General features: G+C 41.2%; 1 protein-coding gene and 1 non-coding gene across 4 annotated transcripts in view; one reads left to right on the top strand and one right to left on the bottom strand.

The window, feature by feature from the left end:
* LOC126267278 (ataxin-3-like) overlaps positions 1-17,759 on the top strand; it is a 129,478-nt gene that overhangs the window by 50,611 nt on the left and 61,108 nt on the right. The gene's annotated exons all lie outside the window — the stretch shown is intronic.
* On the bottom strand, positions 12,781-12,855 carry Trnat-cgu (transfer RNA threonine (anticodon CGU)). The gene has a single exon. It is a non-coding gene; the product is annotated as a tRNA-Thr (tRNA).

Raw genomic sequence — 17,759 nt, 5'->3', positions numbered from 1 at the left:
GAAAATTTCCAATAGAAACTGGTGACACAAAGTATGAAATGTTTGTTACACCAAACAGATTCCATGTTCCTAGATTTCTGTGAAGCATTTGACACAGTGCCACACTGCCTACTATTAACAAAGGTACAAGCATACAGAATAGGTTCCCAGTTATGAGAGTGGCTCAAAGACATGTTAAGTAATGGAACCCAGTATGTTGTCCATGATCGAGAGTGCTCATCAGAGACAAGGGTATCGTCAGGAGTGCCCCAGGGAAGTGTGTTAGGACCGCTTTTATTTCCTATGTACAGAAATGCTCTGGCGGACAGAGTAAGCAGCGATCTGCTGCTATTTGTTAATGATGCTGTGGTGTATTGGAGGGTGTTGTCATTGAGTGACTGTAGGAGGATACAAGATGACGTAGACAAAATGTCTAGTTGGTGTGTGAATGGCAGTCAGTTCTAAATGTAGAAAACTTCAAGTTAATGTAGATGAAAAGTAAAAACAAACCCATTATGTTTGAATACAGAATTAGTAGTGTGCTGCTTGAGACAGTCGGTTGATCAAATATCTAGGCGTAATGTTGCAAATATGAAATGGAATGAGTGTGTAAGGAATGTAGTAGAGAAGGTGAATGATAGACTTTAGTTTATTGGGAGAATTTTAGGAAAGTGTGATTAATATGTAAGGGAGACCATCTATAGGATACTACTGTGACTCACTGTTGGGTACTGTGGGTGTTTGGGATCTGCACAAGGTTGGATTAAAGGAAGACATCGAAGCAATTTAGAGGCAGGCTTCTCGATTTATTACCAGTAGATTTGAACAACATGCAAGTATTATGGACATGCTTTGGGAACTCCAATAGGAATCACTGGAATGAAGGTGACATTCTTCTTGAGGAGCACTATTGAGAACATTTAGAGAACCAGCATATGAGGATGACTGCAGAATGATTGCCTCCTATGTACATTTCACTTAACCACCATGAAAATAAGATTAGTGATATTAGGGCTTGCGTGGAGACACATCGACAGTTGTTTTTTTCCCCTCAATCTGTTGGCAAAGGAACAGAAAAGGAATGGACTAGTAGTGGCACAGGGTACCCTTTGCCATGCACCCTACGGCGGCTTATGGATTATGTATATAGGGGTAGATAATCCACCACTCGTGGGGGTAGATAATCCACCACCCATCTAGCTGGAATTGGCTGCTACCCGGCAAAGGGTGCCCTCCGCCATGTGCGCCATTGTGGTTTGCGGGTTATGTATATAGCTGTAGATGTAGGTTATCCCCGACCAAGTCAGCTGGAATGGGCTACACATTGAAAAGACATCATAGAATTGAAAGAAAAGATGCGTTTGAGGAAAGAAAATAGGAAGACTGGGTCTTAATGGAAGAAATAAAATTTAAGCTGTATTCAGTGCCATAAGAGAAGCCTACGTACCTCTAGTTCAGGATCCTTGCTTTTAATAGCTAAAACACTAATGTTAGACTGAAAGAAGAGAAATGGAGAGTAATTGGCGACCAAAAAAAAAAGAAAAAAAAGCCAAAGACAATACCTCTATTCTCACTGACAGCAAATACGTCTTGAGGTTTCGGCAAGAATCTTTTACTCATTATTGGGTTAAAACCCCTCTTTTGCTGCTGCAGTTATTGAGGCAATTTCTCCTCTAGTTCATTGGAAGAAAGCATTTCTAGAAAATTGTTCAACAAGTTTGAGTTGTCATTGACATGGTTTTAATGCCAGACAGCTGAAAGAGAAGTCCAGGATGGAATAACAATTATATTATGAAAATACTGCTATACATATAAGCTTTCAGCCAAAAAGCCTAAGTTTTCCTCTGATATAGAGGGAAAACACACACACACAAACACACACACACACACACACACACACACACACACACACACACAAGACTCAGGCACACATGACCACTGTTTTAAGGCACTGTGGCTAATGGGAGCAGCAATCTGGTTGGGTGGTGATGCTAAAGAAGTGGTGACAGGGTGCTAATGACCATTGTAGTTGTGCGCCCTAAAATCACAAAAAAAAAGGGAAGTGGCGTGGTGTGGGTAGACAAGGGACAGCAGGGTAGGGGTGGGGGAGGGTGTAGTACTGCTTATGGGAGCATTGCAGGTATGTGGAGGGAACAGGGTAAGATCGCCAGATGTATTTAGGAGGTTTGGAAGGGGAGATGGTAGGAAGGATCCAGATGGTGCAGGCATGGAAGCAGTCGTGGAAATGAAGCAAGTTGTATTGTGCAGCGTTGTTGTCTGTGGCTGGACCGGAGTAGGCGGTGTTGGGAAGATGTGTGGTAAAGGTCTCATATCTAGGTCTGTTGCGATGGTATTACTCGTAAAGTCGTAAGGCAAGGGGGTTGGGAGCACGAGTGGAATACGGCTGGACAAGGGTATTGTGTTGGTTTGGTGGGAAGCCGAATACCTCCGTGGGAAGAGTGGGACGGATAGTGGATAGGATAGTCCTTATTTCAGGATATGACAAGGGTAGTCAAAACCTTAATGGAAAATGTGGTTCAGGTGTTCCAATCCTGATTGATACTAGAGCCACAAAGGAGTCGACCATTGCGGCTGGATGGTGGGATGTGGTAGATGACCTGAGAGGCAAGACAGGGGGATCTGTTTATGGACGAGGTGGGAGGGTACTGAGTGAGACCCATGGTACATTTGGAGGAGGACTGCTCATCACTGCAGATCTGATGGCCATGGGTGGATAGGCTGTATGGAAGGGACTTCTTGGTATGAAATGGGTGGCAACTGTCAAAGTGGAGGTATTGCTGATGGTTGGTAGGTTTGATATGGGCAGAGGTATTGATGTAGCTGCCCTTGAGGTGGAGGTAAACATTGAAGAAGGTTGCTTGTTGGATTGAGGAGGACCAGGTGAAGCAAATGGGGGCTGAGGTGTGTAAGTAGTGGAGAAATATGGGTAGATCAAACAGTGGAAAATGCAGGATAGACTGTAAAAATATGAAAAAGGTAGACACTACTCACAGCTGCTGAGTCTCAGATAGGCGCGGAAAGTGTTGCTTGCTGGAGTGTCTGGGGATGAGGTGCAGAGAGGGTGGGGCAAGTGGGTGCAGTCACGAGGCTAGGCAGAGGATGGGGTGGGGTGGGGGGTTGCGGAAAATGAGAGAAGTACAAAGATGGAGGGTGTGTTGGTTGAACGGAGGGCTTGTGTAGTGCTGGAATGGGAACAGGGAAGGGGCTAGATGGATAAGGATGATGACAAACGAAGGTTGAGGCCAGGAGGGTTATGGAAACATAGGGCATATTGCAGGGAGAGTTCCCACCTGAACAGTTCAGAAAGCTGACGTTGATGGGAAGGATCCAGATGGCACAAGCAAAACAGTCATTGAAATGGAGAACATCGTGTTGGACAGCATGCTCAGCAGTGGGGGATGGTCCAAGCTGTTTCTTGGCCACAATTTGGCGGTGGCTATTCATGTGGACAGACAGCCTGTTGGTTGTCATGCCCATGTAGAATGCAGCACAGTGGTTGCGGCTTAACTTGTAGATCGCACGACTGGTTTCACGGGTAGTCTTGCCTTTGATGGTATAAGTGATGTTTGTGACTGGTGGTGGTGGTGGTGGTGGTGGCGGTGGTGGTGGTGGTGGTGGTGGTGGTGGTATGTATGGGACAAGTCTTGCATTTAGGTCTACTACAGGGATAGAAGCCATGAGGCAAGGGGTTAGGAGCAGGGGTTGTGTAGAGATGGATGAAGATGTTGCTTAGGTTTGGTGGATGGCGGAATACCAATGTGGGAAGGGTGTTGGGGATAGTGCGTAGGACATTTCTCATTCAGGGCAGAACGAGAAGTATGAAGACTGTGGCGGAGAATGCAATTAAGTTGCTCCAGTCCTGGGTGGTACTGAGACTTGAGGGTAATGCTCCTCTGTGGGTGGCTAGTGGAGGTGGTGGATGACTGGAAAGATAAGGCATGGGAGATTCGTTTTTGTGCAAGGTTGGGAGGCTAATTACGGTCTGTGAAGGCCTTAGTGAGACCCTTAGTATACTTAAAGAGAGACTGCTTCACTGCAGCTGTCGCATCTGTAGTGACAAGCAATCCGCCTCAAAATATACCAAGGGTCTTACTAAGGCCTTCACAGATTGTAATTACCCTTCCAATCTTCTACAAGATCCTATCTCCTGTGCCTTATCTTTCCAGTCACCCACCACCTCCCAAAGTCCCACCATCTGGCCATAGAGGAGCATTCCTCTTGTGACTCAATACCACCCAGGGATGGAGCAACTGAATTACATCCTCAGCCAGGGTTTCGACTACCTCCCGTCATACCCTGAAATGAGAAATGTCCTACCTACTATCCTTCCCACCCTCCCACCATGATATTCCGCCACCCGTTGAGCCTATGCAGTATCCTCCTCCGTCACTACACAATCCCTTCTCCCAACCCTTTGCGCTATGGCTCACATCCCTGTAGTACACCCAGATGAAAGACCTGCCCCATACATATCACTTCCCATCACCTACTACACAAACATCACCTATACCTTCAAAGACAGGGCTACCTGTGAAACCAATTATGTCATCTATGAACTAAGCTTGCAGCTTAGCTCATAGATGTGCTGTGTTGTGTGTGGGCATGACAACCAACAAGCTGTCTGTCTGCATGAATGCACCGATAAACTGTGGCCGAGAAACAGCTGAACCACCATGTTGCTGAGCACATTATAAACATGACATTCTTCATTTCAAAGACTGTTCCATAGCCTGGATCCTTCGCACCAACACCAGCTTTCCTGAACTGCACACGTGCGAACTCTCGCTGCAAATACACTCCTGGAAATGGAAAAAAGAACACATTGACACCGGTGTGTCAGACCCACCATACTTGCTCCGGACACTGCGAGAGGGATGTAAAAGCAATGATCACACGCACGGCACAGCGGACACACCAGGAACCGCAGTGTTGGCTGTCGAATGGCGCTAGCTGCGCAGCATTTGTGCACCGCCGCCGTCAGTGTCAGCCAATTTGCCGTGGCATACGGAGCTCCATCGCAGTCTTTAACACTGGTAGCATGCCGCGACAGCGAGGGCGTATAGTGGGCATGCGGGAGGCCGGGTGGATGTACCGCCGAATTGCTCAACACGTGGGGCGTGAGGTCTCCACAGTACATCGATGTTGTTGCCAGTGGTCGGCGGAAGGTGCACGTGCCCGTTGACCTGGGACCGGACCGCAGCGACGCACGGATGCACGCCAAGACCGTAGGATCCTACGCAGTGCCGTAGGGGACCGTAGGGGACCGCACCGCCACTTCCCAGCAAATTAGGGACACTGTTGCTCCTGGGGTATCGGCGAGGACCATTCGCAACCGTCTCCATGAAGCTGGGCTACGGTCCCGCACACCGTTAGGCCGTCTTCCGCTCACGCCCCAACATCGTGCAGCCCGCCTCCAGTGGTGTCGCGACAGGCGTGAATGGAGGGACGAATGGAGACGTGTCGTCTTCAGCGATGAGAGTCTCTTCTGCCTTGGTGCCAATGATGGTCGTATGCGTGTTTGGCGCCGTGCAGGTGAGCGCCACAATCAGGAGTGCATACGACCGAGGCACACAGGGCCAACACCCGGCATCATGGTGTGGGGAGCGATCTCCTACACTGGCCGTACACCTCTGGTGATCATCGAGGGGACACTGAATAGTGCACGGTACGTCCAGACCGTCATCGAACCCATCGTTCTACCATTCCTAGACCGGCAAGGGAACTTGCTGTTCCAACAGGACAATGCACGTGCGCATGTATCCCGTGCCACCCAACGGGACAGGAATGTGTCAATAAAGTTTCCCCTGAATGAATTCACGGTGTTCTTATTTCAATTTCCAGGAGTGTATGTCCTATGTTCCCGTAACCCTCCTGGTCTCCACATTTGTCAGTCATTATCATCACCCATCTAACCCCTTCCCTGTTCCCATTCCAGCAATACACAGCCCTGTGTTGCACCAATGCAGCCTCAGTCTGTTTCCACAACCTAACCTGCCTTCCGTCTAACCTCCTGACTCCACCTAGCTGCACTACCTGCTCTCCCCCTCTTCTCTGTATGCTTCTGCTAGCAGCAATTTGTCCCCTCCTCTCCTTTGTTATCCCTCCTCCTGCGTAATCTACCCTTCTCCTTACGCCCACCACCCGTTTGCCTCTCCCATCATGTGCTGCTGCTCGCAGTCTGGCTTCAGCTGCCAGAGACTGTGTGTGTGTGTGTGTGTGTGTGTGTGTGTGTGTGTGTGTGTGTGTGTGTGTGTGTGTGTGTGTGTGCACGCCAGATGGTCTTATTGCCTGAAATCTCTTTTTCTGTCAGTCTTTGTGTTGTGCTTATCTGTGACTCAGCATATCTGCTACATGGTAAATAGCAACTATCCTTCCCATTATATTGTTAAAAATGTGGATAGGATGCCCACATCCTGGATTCAGATCACTAAGATGGTTCAGATCATGAAGATCACATCTCCATGATCTCAATGAAGGGTTGATCTCAATGAAGGGTGAGGCTCTAGCAGTCGTCTACCGTGTCCACACCAAATCCCCACATGTTCCCCCAAGCAGTACAACACGCTCCCCTTCCTTACTGTTGCTCCCTGTCTGCACCCATTACTGCCTCCTTAAGCACACCAGATTGCTGCTCCTGTCAGGTGCAGTTGTAGTCTGCAGTCTGGTCACAGTGGCCAGAGACAGTAGTAATTTGTGTATGTGTTTGAGTTGTGCTTGTTTGAATGAGCGAGTCTTCTCTATTTTGGAAGGAGGTCTTTTGGCTAAATGCTTAAATGTGTAGCAGTCTTTTCATTGTGCGTTACTATGACTGTCTCTCCCCTATATGGTAAATAGCAATCTATCCTTTTCATAATCCAGCTACAAGGGAAATTAATAAAAAGAACACACAAACCTCTCTTCTTACTGTTCCCTGTCAAAGAAATTCTGAGATCATACTTTTGATCCAGCAGCTGGAGATTCGGTAACGATATGTGTTTGCCCATGTTTATTTCCTTGCTAAAATCCAATCTCATATTCTGTTCCTTAAACACAGTCTCTTTAGGCATAGTGGAGCCAATCCACCTTGGGGAGGAAACCCTGATGTCAAATCCTGGTCCTCCAGGTATGGGGTTAGATCAGTGGGCAAGTACCTCAAGTACCTCGTTATCTATAAAAACTTCCCAAGGCTCGAGGATCTAAAGCGAAGCCTTGCAACTTGGATGGAAAAACATTAAAATAATTACTGACAAATAAATACACCAAAATAGAGAATCAAATAGCATCCAATTTACAGAGCTGTTTCACTTACATCAAGTACTATGCATTTTTATGTGAAAGAATTGTCACATTCACCATCAAGTTATATGGAATTGAAGTGGTTATACACAAGAAACTCATTTATGAGTGGTAGGCTCCATGTGGTTCGCAACATCATTTATCTGTACTGATGTTATCTGGATTACTGAAATCAAAGATAATCCTATCATATTTTTCTGAAAGCAAAACCTCTATTATGTACTATAATATACAAGCATTCTTGGGCACTAACAAGAAACATTGTTTTTGGCACTTAAATTCTGGTATTTACTCTAGTCTATTCACATTTATTTAGTCAAATATGGTGACACTTTCTTTTGTTTCAAACTTGTTTGGTGTTTGAGAGCAGTACAGTCGTGTAGACATCTCGCTAACATCATTGTGCTTGAAGTTGTTTCCAGCTGATGCTCTATGTAAACCACTAGGTTTTCTTTCTGTGCCATTGCCTCCAAATTAGGAAGTGTACACCTCATAGTCACTAGTTCTCTGTAATACAAGAGATTGTAATACAAAATTTTGTCATCAGTTACTATGCCGTAACCATCACCACTGTCATTCTGCGACATGCATCTATATTACTGTCATCTAGCATGGAAGCTTGTAACTAATGATCTCTGTGCTACAAGCAGTGCTAACAGTTCTGCAGATACTGTACCATAGCAACTGCACACAGCATATTTTTGTGTTACAAAAAAGGAAAAGGAAACAAAAAATTAATTGGGATAAACCGGAAATGCGAACTGAAGAGGGCCGGATAAAAAAAAGTTCTTGTGTAATAAGAGCATATGCACTGAATGATTATATGCCACAGTAAAGCAAAGCCATTCCTACCAGAAATTAGACTACCTACCCAACTAATTTAAAAGCCTCCAAGAAGTAATATTGTTATAGCAGGATATGTTAATGCAAGAATGGGCTTCAAGTAAATGATTCAATTGTAGGAAGATGTGGAGATCATGTTGTTAATAGTTCTGGAGAAAATCATGTAGTATTCTGTAACCAGTGCGACATGAGAATTTTGAATACACATTATTCACAGAAATTTGTTCACAGATCAGATATACTATGTGCGAAAGATCGTAATTACAATTGAGATCAGTAATTGATTACATTATACTAAGTCCAGATAAAAAAATGACAGTTTAAGACTGGAGAGCTACGTGGGAAGCCAACTTTGGATCTGATCACAACTTAGTTTTATCAAAGATGGCATACCTGTTTTGTAGGAAACATTAACAATGGTAGAACTGACTATCTGGCGAAATGGAGAGAAACTGGAGCAGGCACAGTACGAGCTCATTCACCTGAAGCCGTTTGTCATAAAGCATTGATTTGAATGAAGATTAGAGTGTGAACTATAAATAATGGCAGAAGATAACAATTTTGAAATGGAATATGAGAATAAGAATGTAGACAAAAAGGGTCTCCCATGGTTGTCATACAGTCTTAAGAAGTTGATCTGGAAAAAAAGTTATACAAAGAATTGTTATCAACTAAATTGCCACAAGATTACAAAAAAATAAATCAGGAGCTAAGAAACAGAATTCTAGTTGAGAGTTTTAGCAGTTGGATCACAAAGGGCAGGAGTGTGGAGGACAGTTGTTGGCATGAAGAAAACGCAGGTAAAAAAAAAGGCAGACAACTTAATTCCTTTAAGGCAGTAATCGGCAAACTGCGGCTTGCGAGCTGCATGCAGCTTTCGGCCTCTTGAGTGTGTGTCTTCCACAAAATAACATGAATAGTGTTAAAGCTTGTGATCAACACAAATATAAAGAATTTTTAGTTGAAATGGAGAAAGAGTGCGCAGATCTGCTGCATAACAAGATACTTTGATTTTCAATGGGAAATGTTTTGGAAACTTTTGCTTCTTTGACTGATGACCTCAGAAATTAAGTCCCATAGTGCTCGGAGCCATTTGAACCATTTGCTTCTTTATTAACAGAAATTACAGCATTTCTGCTTGAGAAAAGTGTTCACTATCCGTATCTAACAAATGATCTATGGATCCAAAAATTTAATTTCATGGTAGACATTGTCATCTAAACTAACTTAATCATAACCTGAAGAAGATCTTTTTGATGTTAGAAGAAGTTATTTTATGTAAAAGTAAATTACCTCTTTTTGTTCTAGTTTTTGAAAGTGACACTTTGACTCACATTTGAAGCCTGATGTATGTTATTTCAAAGCAATGCTTTTAAATAATAAGAAGGAAGCTTTTCCCAGCTGGTTTCAGGAATTCAGAAAGAATAAAGTGATGTTAGCCTTCTGTAAAAGAAATCCTCAAAATGCTACTGAAACAGAATTAAATTTTTCTCCCTTTAAGATTAGCATTGGCAACTTTAAAATGCGATTCCTGGATTTAAAAAAAAAAAAATCAAGCTCAAAATTTTAACTTTTTGTACTGATATAAAAATATTAGAGAAAAAGAAAGAGAACTTAGTTGACAGCACAAAGGATCTTCTTTGAAAGATACAGAGAAAGAAGATATGTTGATTTCTAACATCTGGAATAATACTCTTCACATACAATCAGTAGAAAAAAAGTTTGCCCTTTTCTTATTCATGTATATATATATATATTCATGCGAATGATCACATTCCAGCATGAATCCTATCAAGAGTAAAATGAAGAGTAGTCTTATTGATGAGGACCTAGAATTGCTCCTAAGATTATAAACAACCACATACCAAATTGAGTTACCCGAACTTTCCAAGCAGATTAACGGCCACTGCTCAGATTTGTGTGTATGTCATTGTCATGATTTAATACTTCAGTTACCACACAGCTTAATCAATAAATAGAATTGTTATTAAGTATGATATAAATTTTTATACAATGTACCCATAGTTTAATAAACTTTAATTATAATTTTAAATGTTATTTAAAGTAAATTTATGTAGCACTGTGGAATGACAGAATGTGTTGACTGGTCAGAAAGGTATGTGGAGTTAGATGAAACAAGTACACACAACTAGAGTTGTTAAGAGAATTTAAAGGCGTCATCTTCGGTGAATGTACATCAGTCAGTCAGATTGAGGACAGTCTTAGCAAAGGCCAACTTAGGAGTGCCCTTATTTCATTACAATATATCTACATGTACTGTAGTTAAAATATAAAATAAAAACTCAAAAGAAAGTTCAGTCATTGTACTGTTGGTTTTTGGCTCTGTTGGTTAATGAGCTTTGCCGACCAATGCTTTAAGGGAATGGAAAAGAGCATTCTACTAATCTTCTGATTGAAGACAGATCTCCAGTACACAAAAGGGAAAGAAGGTGAGACTGAAGAAACTGTTCAAGATATGACATTACCATAGAGAAAGTGAACAGCACAATAGGTAAAATGAAAAATGGCAGATCACCTGGTCCTGGAAACCTTGCTGTGGAATTAGTGAAAGTTGGAGGATGCTATTTGAAAAGGAAAAGCGCCATATGAACAACTTGTCAACAGATTGAAATGCATCAGAGTGGAAACTGGTTTCCATTTTCAAGAAGGAGAATAGGAGACACTAACTGCTACAGAGGTGTTAATGTCAACTGCACAATGAGCTGCTTGTTTGGCAAAACTATCTGAGAACATAAGGCAGAATGTTGGCCGCTAAATTCGGGAAGACCAGAGTGGGTTCAGACAGAACATATCCTTTACAGATAACCTCTGTATTTTGCAACAGCTAATTGTGAAATTTGTAGTGTTAGAGAATGAGTTACATATTGCCTTTTTATATTTTGCAAAAGCTTAAGACACATTTCATAGAACAAAACTGTGGGAAGCTAAGAAAGATGTAGATGACAATCTTTTACTAATTATTGTTGAAATATACAAAAACAATACGGTACAGATTAAGAGGGTCAAAATTATTGGAAGCTAGTAGCCACAAGAGGGCTGAGACAAGGTTGCAGTATGTCACTCATATTGTTCAATTTATAGGTAGAAATTGCTCTCTGAAGACGGAAGAACGGTTGTGAAGGAATGTGGACCATTCTTGATGATGTATAGGTATTTTCATTGCAATGTGCTGATGATCAAGCAATTGTAGCACAAAATGAGAACAATCTTGAGTTCATGATGTCATTTTTCTGATATAAATACGATAAACAGGGATTACATATGAGTCTGATAAAAACTGAGTCTGTGGTAGTGAGTAGTAAAACCAGATTTGAAGTACAGATCAGTGACAGAGTTTTTATGAAACAGGTAGAAAAATTTAAATATCTTGGGGCGTATAATGACAACAGTGCATTGGATAATAGATGATATGGGGTGAAATTTATAATGAACCAAATGCTAAAATAAGATTTAATCTATTCCATGATTAATTCATGTTATTATTTGGAAATAGCATTCCACATAAGCCAATCAGAAAAGACATTAAACAGCCTTGTAAAAAAAAAAAAAAAAAAACGGTGGATCACTCGAGGGATTAAAGTATCTTGTGAAAGGAAAACGGAAATGTATCTGTTGGCTAGAACAAGTAGAGATCCTATAGTAATTGCACACTAAAGAAACTACTCAAAATTACTAAGAGAAATTATTAAAAAATCGAGGAATGTTCACATCAGAAATTAGTAATTGTGAGACAGACTTAAGGTTTTATGGAATGTAGTGAAACGACCCAGGACCAGCAACCACAGAACTCGGTAACATCACTAGTTTTGGATGGAAGGGCTATGAATGATGAGTCACAGGTAGCAAATTATTTCATAATCTTTTCCTAACTATAGTAGAAAGTATAGGAATAAACAGTTCCAGAAAGAAATAACAGCAGTATCTTGGAAAAATGAGCTCTCATAAAATTCAATAATATGAATGTATCAACAACTTATGCTTCTGAAATTAAGAATACTATACATTCTCTCAAAAATAAAAGCCCATCTAGTCTTGATGGTGTATCCAATAGAATAGTAATGAATTGTTCCCATATAATAGGCCTTGGCTTGCCTGAAATTTGTAATACATTACTAATTCAAGGCATTTTTCCAGATTGACTGAAATATGCTGTTGTCAAACCCCTATTTAAGGAAGGTGAGAGGAGAGTTGTAAAAAACTACCATCCTGTTTCACTGCTGACATCATTCTCCGGGATTTTTGACAAGATTATGATGATCTCAGCAAATCAGTTTGGATTTCAGGAGAGTTACTCTATTGAGAATGCTATATACATGAAACTTCCTGGCAGATTAAAACTGTGTGCCCGACCGAGACTCGAACTCGGTACCTTTGCCTTTTGCGGGCAAGTGCTCTACTAACTGAGCTACCGAAGCATGACTCACGTCCGGTACTCACAGCTTTACTTCTGCCAGTATCCGTCTCCTACCTTCCAAACTTAACAGAAGCTCTTCTGCGAACCTTGCAGAACTAGCACTCCTGAAAGAAAGGATACTGCGGAGACATGGCTTAGCCACAGCCTGGGGGATGTTTCCAGAATGAGACTTTCACTCTGCAGCAGAGTGTGCGCTGATATGAAACTTCCTGGCAGATTAAAACTGTGTGCCCGACCGAGACTCGAACTCGGGACCTTTGCCTTACGCGGGCAAGTGCTCTACCAACTGAGCTACCGAAGCACGACTCACGTCCGGTACTCACAGCTTTACTTCTGCCATTATCCGTCTCCTACCTTCCAAACTTTACAGAAGCTCTTCTGCGAACCTTGCAGAACTAGCACTCCTGAAAGAAAGGATACTGCGGAGACATGGCTTAGCCACAGCCTGGGAGATGTTTCCAGAATGAGATTTTCACTCTGCAGCTATATACATGTTCACTCATCAGATTTTACAAGAATTGAATCATAAAATAATGCAAGTAGGTATTTTCTGCAACCTATCTAAGGCATTTGACTGTGTAAATCACTGTGTTCTCCCAAACAGATTGAAGTTCTGTGAGATTGATGGTATGGCCAACCAATAGATAATGTCATATCTGACGAAAAGAATGCAGGAAGTTGTACTTACTAATTCAACCAATGTATTCTGAGGACATTGTTCTGTTTTGGGAGAAATCACGTATGGGGTTCCCCAAGGCCCACTCTAATCTCTGCTATTGTTCCACATACATATAAACAGTCTTCCGTCTAATATACAAGAAGTAGAATTCATTCGTAAAAGTATAATTGACTGGTTTTTTTGCAGATAGCCTCACCTTCAGTTTTAAAATGACCCAACATATTAGTTCTGCACAAGTAGGAGTACTACACAAATGATAAGTGTAAAAGATGGTGAGAAAACGATAAATTGGATGGAAACTTCAAAATTCTTAGGTGTACATATTGATGAGAATTTAAACTGGAGGAAAGCACATTTTGGAATGCCCAAAACAACTTCATGCAGCCATATTTGCACTTAGAATCATTGTAAATCTTGGGGAGGAACAAATAAGTAAGTTGACATATTTTACAAATTTTCATTCAGTAATGTCATATGGAATAATGTTCTTTAGGAAGTAAAGTCTTCATTGCTGAAAAACATGCTCTAAGATTAATATATGATGTTCCCCACCCCCTCCATGACTTGTTCCCCACGCCATTACAATTTATGGTGCAAAATATATTCATGGAACATGAAACTAACCAACTATTACGGAATTGGAAAGAAACAATTAAAGAGGTATAGGCATTTGTTGAGAATGTCAGATCATAAATGACCAAAGTAAATTTTTGAATGGAAACCATGTCTCAGATGAAAGTGCAGCAGATCATGATGTTCTAGGAAAGACCACATCAGTGAAATAATGGAGCATTGTGGCACACACAAGGAGAATGCTCTGAGTGGAGAGGCTTGGCAGAAGATAATGGGAATGCAGCAAAATGCTTTTATTAATTGATCTTTGTGTTTCATTGGTTAGTTAATTAGTTATATGTATCATAGATTATTTGAACAATTTTTTTATTGAAATGATGTAGAATGAGTCCGTTTACAGGTTGTGTAAACATAATATTCAAATTAATGAACATATTTTAGTCTTTCTCTTGCAGCTATTCTAAAAACTCGTTTTTCAACAGAAAAGAGAGAGAAAGAAAACAGCTACCAATTTCTGAATAAAAATTTGGCTACCAAATAGGGTTTGTGCAGGAGAAATGATTTAAGGGTGCATTTAAAACTTACTTTTCTACATATCAGACATTTTATGTTATTGGGCAAATGGTCAAAAATTTTTGTTGTTGCATATTGAATTTCTTTCCGAGTCATTGACAACTTCAGTAATGGGTAATAAAGGTCGTACATTTCTCCTCTAGTGCTGTAGGTACAGATGTCACTATGCTTTTCAAATAGGGATGGATTACTTGTGACTTATTTCATTAGTGAACAAATGTACTACAATGGTGAGTCAAAACACTTCCTTAGGGTGTACGTACAGAATGACTGCAGGTGAACACAACAAAGTATCAGATTGCCTACTTTTGTGCAATCAAAATATCCATAAGACATTATTGAGTGGAAATAAGCAAAATATGCCAGTAGATTGGATTCATTTATTTCAAAGACTATATGTTGTGGTTGGCAGGAGAGCCAACCCGTATAACTAAAGGAGGCCGAAATGCACGCGTTTTAGCTCACGCAGGCTGGCGTGAGGTCTGGAACATGGCAAGGGAATTAGACTTGAGAAAAACGGACGTAGCTGGTGGACTACTTAACTTTAATCCCTTAATGAGGAATGTCGCTCTTGACATTACATAATTTAAAATATCAATAGAAACTGATCATGGGGCCTTGCTAGGTCATAGCAAATAACATAGCTGAAGGCTATGCTAACTATCGTCTCGGCAAATGAGAGCGTAGAAGTCAGTGAACCATCGCTAACAAAGTCGGCTGTACAACTGGGGCGAGTGCTAGGAAGTCTCTCTAGACCTGCTGTGTGGCGGCGCTCGGTCTGCAATCATTGATAGTGGCGACACGCGGGTCCGACGTATACTACCGGACCACGGCCGATTTAAAGGCTACCACCTAGCAAGTGTGGTGTCTGGCAGTGACACCACACTATAAATTGTATGTAGAGCAAAAGTAGCTGCAATTAATTGTTGAGCAGTTCAATAATATGCCTCTTCCAACTCAAGTTGTCATTGGTGTGCACAACCAGAAATTTGCATTCTACTCTATTTACTGTCTCCTGTTCATGTGCTACATCAATTGTGGGTATGTCTCTATTTGTTTTACGGAACCGAGTATAGTGCTTTTCTCAAAATTAAGGGAGAGTCCATGGTTATAGAAACTCTTAATAATTCTTTAAAAAAGATCATTAAAAAAACTCCTCTGTTGCTTTTGAGACTCCCTCACTCTAAAATATTCCGCTGGCTTGTGACCTTGCCACTGCTGAACTCTACCTGACCAATGTCCTAATATTCTGAACCCACCAACTCATTCTTGTGTACAGCTGACCGACTATTTCCTTAATACTAACATGAAAGTAAAAGTATGGAAGTGGAGCAGACACGGACAGGGGATTTCCCTGGCAAAGATGGGGAAATCAATTGAGATAAGTGGCTTTGGCAAAGGATACATTATTATTACGCACAATCTGTGAAAAAATATCTTGAAAATGCAAAGCTGGTCGAATGTTCATGTGCTACTTCATGATCATTTATGTAAAGAGGAGGAAGACAATTAAACTACCACTAGGCACTAAATGGTTGGATGTCCATGACTCTTCACAGAACATGGTGTTTGGAGGCTCGCCTGCTGTGTAAAGTAAGGTAGATTGTGATCTGTGGCATCTCTGCTGAAAGAGCACAATGCAGGTGCATGCACAAGTGTTTTGGGGTACACAGTTTATCGTACATTGTTGAACATGGAGCTCCACAGCAGATCGCCCCTAACTAGGAGAGGTCGCCAATCAGGACACACCAATTTTGCCCAAATTGCATGTGTAGAAGGAGGTGGGTCTCCACACCACGTGCCTTAAATATTTCACCTGAGTGGGCCTTAGGAAAGGAGAAAAGGCTCTCGAAAGTTTTTCCGATAGCACTGTATACCTTATTAAGCACCCTGTTCGTCATTAACACCGTGGCGTAATGGTCAAGCGCATTGCTTGTGAAACAGGTGACTTGAGGTCGATCCCAGATACTTCATGATGATATTTTCGTTTTTTTTTCCCATGTTTATTTTACTTCCTTTCTTCTGATTGTTCAACTATTTACCGTAGATATTAATCACATTCAAGTAGTATATTTATATAATTAGGCGAAAGTGTTAATGAAAATAAAGTTTCCAAAGATTCTTGTGATTACATGCACTACTTTTTATTTATTATCACAGTAGAAGGTTTGGAATTTTATGGTTACATCGATCATAGAAACGTGTGAAACATATATGTTTCACACCAGGCACATTTTATGAAGGTATTGTTTGAGCAGTTACATTTGGCCGAAACATGCGTCATTGGAAAGGACACTTCATTCAAGTTTTGAAACAACGGTTTGTCCACTATCACTTTGGATGCAAACTAAGCATACTGGATCATAGGGGTGAACACAGGAGCACTGAATTAATGCTGCATGTTCAAATGTATTTTAATTCCATTTTCTCTTGATGATATTTCTCGCTGTTGTCGGAGCAATTCAGGGGCAGTTTGTAGTTTTCTAATTAGAATTCTGACATGGCAATAGAAATATAAATCACACGGTTGAACCAGCGGTGTACATTTTGGTGGAATGACCTTCATGATATGCATTGCCTCACCTAGCTCATTCGTAAATGTCTCATCATACAACGTTGAATCTGTTTAGCCGCTCCAAGAATCCATCAATAGGAGAAATTTATTGTCTGCTATGTATGGCTTCAATGTTGTTTCCAAGAATGCTGCATAAAGCTCTTTTGTTAGCTTCCCTGACATGGAACATATAACGACAACATTTTTGTAATCGTCTTCTAATTTTTGACATTGGTGACAACCCGAGGACCGAATTTATTCGCAGGCTCTTGCAAACATAAAAACACGAGGGGTAGAAGTTTCCCTGAAGCATTTAAACTGTACTGTGCTGTGTAAGAGTGGGCGGTCTTCGATAGATTGAGTTTCTTCACCATAACAGTCTTTGCACCTTTGACATCCAGAGACCTGTTGTACGTTGACTCATACTGGCAGCTGGTTTGGTCGGTGTTAATTATGTAGTCGATGTTGAAATGTGGCATTAAATGTCTCATCTGCACACGAAACTTCTCTGCTGCTGCCACTGTTTCGTCCAAAGCTGCGACACCATTTTTGCTGATGAATTTCGTTATTTTTCGCTGTCTTATCGAATATTTTTCTTGAAGGATTTTGCCCAACTGTTAGAAGCATGGGACGTTAATGTTTGTTAGCGTCATATACGTAATAAGAATAATATTTTATTTTCTAACCTTTTTGTACGTCATTTACGATATAATTGTTTTATGTTTGATTTGAAGGCTTGAATGTATTTAAATTCTACGGTAAATAGTTAAACAATCTGAAGAAACGAAGTAAAATAACAATGAGAAAAAACAGAAAAAAAGTTGGGA

The sequence above is a fragment of the Schistocerca gregaria genome, chromosome 4 (genome assembly GCF_023897955.1).
Source record: "Schistocerca gregaria isolate iqSchGreg1 chromosome 4, iqSchGreg1.2, whole genome shotgun sequence".
NCBI lineage: Eukaryota > Metazoa > Arthropoda > Insecta > Orthoptera > Acrididae > Schistocerca > Schistocerca gregaria.
This window is presented reverse-complemented; position numbering and strand designations above follow the sequence as displayed.